This window comes from Ranitomeya imitator, chromosome 3, assembly GCF_032444005.1.
Source record: "Ranitomeya imitator isolate aRanImi1 chromosome 3, aRanImi1.pri, whole genome shotgun sequence".
NCBI classification, from domain to species: Eukaryota; Metazoa; Chordata; class Amphibia; order Anura; family Dendrobatidae; genus Ranitomeya; species Ranitomeya imitator.
In genome coordinates, this window is record NC_091284.1 from 513,701,226 (window position 1) to 513,707,831 (window position 6,606).

Sequence of the window (6,606 nt, forward strand, 5' to 3'; positions counted from 1 at the left end):
TAGCAGCGGTAACAGAGTGCGTTACACCGTGGGCCGTTACCGCTGCCATTAACCCTGTGTGAGCGGTGAGTGGAGGGGATTATAGAGAAGGCGCCGGACAGTGAGTGCAGGGGAGTAGGGGAGGGACTAATCAGACTGTGCCCGTCGCTGATTGGTCGCGGCAGCCATGACAGGCAGCTGCCAAGATGAATCAGCGAATGAATAACCGTGACAGAAGGACAGACAGACGGAAGTGACTCTTAGACAATTACAGTGGGGCAAAAAAGTATTTAGTCAGTCAGCAATAGTGCAAGTTCCACCACTTAAAAAGATGAGAGGCGTCTGTAATTTACATCATAGGTAGACCTCAACTATGGGAGACAAACTGAGAAAAAAAAATCCAGAAAATCACATTGTCTGTTTTTTTATCATTTTTTTTGCATATTATGGTGGAAAATAAGTATTTGGTCAGAAACAAACAATCAAGATTTCTGGCTCTCACAGACCTGTAACTTCTTCTTTAAGAGTCTCCTCTTTCCTCCACTCATTACCTGTAGTAATGGCACCTGTTTAAACTTGTTATCAGTATAAAAAGACACCTGTGCACACCCTCAAACAGTCTGACTCCAAACTCCACTATGGTGAAGACCAAAGAGCTGTCAAAGGACACCAGAAACAAAATTGTAGCCCTGCACCAGGCTGGGAAGACTGAATCTGCAATAGCTAACCAGCTTGGAGTGAAGAAATCAACAGTGGGAGCAATAATTATAAAAATGGAAGACACACAAGACCACTGATAATCTCCCTCGATCTGGGGCTCCACGCAAAATCCCACCCCGTGGGGTCAGAATGATCACAAGAACGGTGAGAAAAAAATCCCAGAACCACGCGGGGGGACCTAGTGAATGAACTGCTGAGAGCTGGGACCAATGTAACAAGGCCTACCATAAGTAACACACTACGCCACCATGGACTCAGATCCTGCAGTGCCAGACGTGTCCCACTGCTTAAGCCAGTACATGTCCAGGCCCGTCTGAAGTTTGCTAGAGAGCATTTGGATGATCCAGAGGAGTTTTGGGAGAATGTCCTATGGTCTGATGAAACCAAACTGGAACTGTTTGGTAGAAACACAACTTGTCGTGTTTGGAGGAAAAAGAATACTGAGTTGCATCCATCAAACACCATACCTACTGTAAAGCATGGTGGTGGAAACATCATGCTTTGGGGCTGTTTCTCTGCAAAGGGGCCAGGATGACTGATCCGGGTACATGAAAGAATGAATGGGGCCATGTATCGTGAGATTTTGAGTGCAAACCTCCTTCCATCAGCAAGGGCATTGAAGATGAAACGTGGCTGGGTCTTTCAACATGACAATGATCCAAAGCACACCGCCAGGGCAACGAAGGAGTGGCTTCGTAAGAAGCATTTCAAGGTCCTGGAGTGGCCTAGCCAGTCTCCAGATCTCAACCCTATAGAAAACCTTTGGAGGGAGTTGAAAGTCCGTGTTGCCAAGCGAAAAGCCAAAAACATCACTGCTCTAGAGGAGATCTGCATGGAGGAATGGGCCAAGATACCAACAACAGTGTGTGGCAACCTTGTGAAGACTTACAGAAAACGTTTGACCTCTGTCATTGCCAACAAAGGATATACTACAAAGTATTGAGATGAAATTTTGTTTCTGACCAAATACTTATTTTCCACCATAATATGCAAATAAAATGTTAAAAAAACAGACAATGTGATTTTCTGGATTTTTTTTTCTCAGTTTGTCTCCCATAGTTGAGGTCTACCTATGATGTAAATTACAGACGCCTCTCATCTTTTTAAGGGGTGGAACTTGCACTATTGCTGACTGACTAAATACTTTTTTGCCCCACTGTATGTGTATAGATATTTTTTTAAACTTATATTTTAATTCAGGGTGTAGCCTCTGCAGGATCAGACAACGCTCTTTCAACACATCAGGGAAGAGAAAGATCCAGCCTGCTGAATTTCAGCGGTTGATCCATTTGCTATCCCTGAAGGTAAGCCACCGTTAGCAGAGTGTGCCATGTGCTCGCTAATAGGGAAGACAAGTGGGTTCGACGATGCGTTCCTGTGTACGTTGGAGTCCGGAGATCCATTATCCGGCTGATAGATACTAGAAGGCCTTAATGTGAACCTGCAACGTCAAATAACGCTATAGACCTGCAGATAGAGGGTTAATTGAGATATAAGGGTAACCGGCCACTGTACTGGAAGTGTGGCACCCCAGAGGAAATAAACTTAATTCTTCCAGGGAGTCGCTGGCTTTCAGTCATAGAGAGGTACCGACGCGACTATGGTGAGCACAGTATTGTGAGCCACGGCTATAATTACACCTTGATTGACAGCTAGATCTGTACTGATGTTGTGCACAGCCGATTTTCAGTTAACAGTGCAGGGCGTGCGTACAACCACAGCTCACAGTACTGTAAGCGGTGACTAGCCGCATCTAAATGACTGAAATCCCCAGCGCCATGCTCATGTTCCGGGTTGTTTTTGATGGGAAGCTGCTCAATATAGTTTAAGCAATAAGAAAAATACTTTGGCTGCCAATAACGCCAGAAACACAACAAAACCGCCAGTGACGCCCTTCGGGATAAAGGCAGATTTTTTTCTGAAGCGGCATTTTAACCCTTTATCGACATGACCAATTTCCATTTTTTCCTCCTCTTCTACTAAATGCCATAACTTTTTTTATTTTTCTGCCCAGATAGACATGAGGGCTTGTTTTTTAAAGGACAAGTTGTACTTTTGACTGAAATCATTCATTTTACCACATAGTGCCCTGGAAAAAAAATTCACTGAAAGAGGAAAAGAAAATTAACAATAGAGAGAAAGAGAGAGAAAAAACAGCCATACTTGCAGTACTATGTCCAGGTATAAATGCAAAAACAGGAAGCAACAGGTCCCCAAGATAAAAGCAGGGGCAGTACAGGCAGGGACGTATTAGCCACTACGCACTCGAGGGCACGTGCCTAGGGCAGTGACGATGCGGGGGGCGGCACCAGAGCAAGTTTTGGTTTTTTTTCCCTAAAGCCCGGCGGGGTCACTTTTTGCTGCGTACCTTGGTGTGGCACAAATGACCTGGCAATACGATTCTCCAGAACAGTATGATTACGTTGATACCAAATGTCCAGTTTTTAAAAAAAATCTTTTAACCCCTTTACCCCCAAGGGTGGTTTGCACGTTAATGACCGGGCCAATTTTTACAATTCTGACCACTGTCCCTTTATGAGGTTATAACTCTGGAACGCTTCAATGGATCCTGGTGATTCTGACATTGTTTTCTCGTGACATATTGTACTTCATGACAATGGTAAAAATTATTTGATAGTACCTGCGTTTATTTGTGAAAAAAACGGAAATTTGGCGAAAATTATGAAAATTTCGCAATTTTCCAACTTTGAATTTTTATGCAATTAAATCACAGAGATATGTCACACAAAATACTTAATAAGTAACATTTCCCACATGTCTACTTTACATCAGCACAATTTTGGAACCAAAATTTTTTTTTGTTAGGGAGTTATAAGGGTTAAAAGTTGACCAGCAATTTCTCATTTCTACAACACCATTTTATTTTAGGGACCACATCTCATTTGAAGTCATTTTGAGGGGTCTATATGATAGAAAATACCCAAGTGTGACACCATTCTAAAAACTACACCCCTCAAGGTGCTCAAAACCATATTCAAGAAGTTTATTAACCCTTCTGGTGCTTCACAGGAATTTTTTGAATGTTTAAATAAAAATGAACATTTAACTTTTTTTCACAAAAAATGTAATTCAGCTCCAATTTGTTTTATTTTACCAAGGGTAACAGGAGAAAATGGACCCCAAACATTGTTGTACAATTTGTCCTGAGTATGCCAATACCCCACATGTGGGGGTAAACCACTGTTTGGGCGCATGGCAGAGCTCGGAAGCGAAGGAGTGCCATTTGACTTTTCAATGCAAAATTGACTGGAATTGAGATGGGACGCCATGTTTCGTTTGGAGAGCCCCTGATGTGGCTAAACATTGAAACCCCCCACAAGTGACACCATTTTGGAAAGTAGACCCCCTAAGGAACTTATCTAGAGGTGTGGTGAGCACTTTGACCCAACAAGTGCTTCACAGAAGTTTATAATGTAGAACCGTAAAAATAAAAAATCATATTTTTTCACAAAAATTATTTTTGCCCCCAATTTTTTATTTTCCCAAGGGTAAGAGAAGAAATTGGACCCCAAAAGTTGTTGTACAATTTGTCCTGAGTACGCAGATACCCCATATGTGGGGGTAAACCACTGTTTGGGTGGATGGGAGAGCTCGGAAGGGAAGGAGCGCCGTTTGACTTTTCAAAGCAAAATTGACAGGAATTGAGATGGGACGCCATGTTGCGTTTGAAGAGCCACTGATGTGCCTAAACATTGAAACCCCCCACAAATGACACTATTTTGGAAAGTAGACCCCCTAAGGAACTTATCTAGAGGTGTGGTGAGCACTTTGACCCACCAAGTGCTTCACAGAAGTTTATAATGCAGAGCCGTAAAAATAAAACAAAATTTTTTTCCCACAAAAATTATTTTTTTAGCCCCCAGTTTTGTATTTTCCTGAGGGTAACAGGAGAAATTGGACCCCAAAATTTGTTGCCCAATTTGTCCTGAGTGCGATGATACACCATATGTGGGGGGAACCACTGTTTGGGCACATGGGAGGGCTCAGAAGGGAAGGAGTGCCATTTGAATGCAGACTTAGATGGAATGGTCTGCAGGTGTCACATTGCGTTTGCAGAGCCCCTAATGTACCTAAACAGTAGAAACCCCCCACAAGTGACACCATTTTGGAAAGTAGACCCCCTTAGGAACTTATCTAGATGTGTGCTGAGCGCTTTGACCCACCAAGGGCTTCACAGAAGTTTATAATGGAGAGCCGTAAAAATAAAACAAAAATTTTTTCCCACAAAAATTATTTTTTAGCCCCCAGTTTTGTATTTTTCCGAGGGTAAAAGGAGAAATTCGACCCCACAATTTGTTGTCCAATTTGTCCTGAGTGCGCTGATACCCCATATGTGGGGGGGAACCACTGTTTGGGCGCATGGGAGGGCTCGGAAGGGAAGGAGCTCCATTTGGAATGAGGACTTAGATGGAATGGTCTGCAGGTGTCACATTGCATTTGCAGAGCCCCTAATGTACCTAAACAGTAGAAACCTCCCACAAGTGACACCATTTTGGAAACTAGACCCCCTAAGGAACTCATCTAGATGTGTTGTGATAGCTTTGAACCCCCAAGTGTTTCACTACAGTTTGTAACGCAGAGCCGTGAAAATTAAAAAAAAAAATCTTTCCCCCCAAAATTATTTTTTAGCCCCCAGTTTTGTATTTTCCCGAGGGTAAGAGGAGAAATTCGACCCCAAAAGTTGTTGTCCAATTTGTCCTGAGTACGCTGATACCCCGTATGTTGGGGGAAACCAACGTTTGAGCGCATGGCAGAGCTCGGAAGGGAAGGAGCGCCATTTGGAATGCAGACTTAGATGGAATGGTCTGCAGACGTCACATTGCGTTTGCAGAACCCCTAATGTACCTAAACAGTAGAAACCCCCCACAAGTGACCCCATATTGGAAACTAGACCCCCCAGGGAACTAATCTAGATGTGTTGTGAGAACTTTGAACCCCCAAGTGTTTCACTACAGTTTATAACGCAGAGCCGTGAAAATAAAAAATCTTTTTTTTTCCCACAAAAAATATGTTTTAGCCCCGAGTTTTGTATTTTCCCAAGGGTAGCAGGAGAAATTGGACCCCAAAAGTTGTTGTCCTATTTGTCCTGAGTACGCTGATACCCCATATGTTGGGGTAAACCCCTGCTTGGGCACACGGGAGAGCTCGGAAGGGAAGAAGCACTGTTTTACTTTTTCAACGCAGAATTGGCTGGAATTGAGATCCGACGCCATGTCGCGTTTGGAGAGCCCCTGATGTGCCTAAACAGTGGAAACCCCCCAATTATAACTGAAACCCTAATCCAAACACATCCCAAACCCTAATCCAAACACATCCCTAACCCTAATCCCAACAGTAACCCTAACCACACCTCTAACCCTGACACACCCCTAACCCTAATCCAAACCATATTCCCAACCGTAAATGTAATCTAAACCCTAACTGTAACTTTAGCCCCAACCCAAACTGTAGCCCTAGCCCTAACCCTAGCCCTAACCCTAGCCCTAGCCCTAACCCTAGCCCTAACCCTAGCCCTAACCCTAACCCTAGCCCTAACCCTAGCCCTAACCCTAGCCCTAACCTTAGCCCTAACCCTAGCCCTAACCCTAGCCCTAACCCTAACCCTAGCCCTAACCCTAGCCCTAACCCTAGCCCTAACCCTAGCCCTAGCCCTAGCCCTAACCCTAGCCCTAACCCTAACCCTAGCCCTAACCCTAGCCCTAACCCTAGCCCTAACCCTAGCCCTAACTCTAACCCTAGCCCTAATGGGAAAATGGAAATAAATACATTTTTTTAATTTTTCCCTAACTAAGGGGGTGATGAAGGGGGGTTTGATTTACTTTTATAGCGGGTTTTTTAGCGGATTTTTATGATTGGCAGCCGTCACACACTGAAAGACGCTTTTTA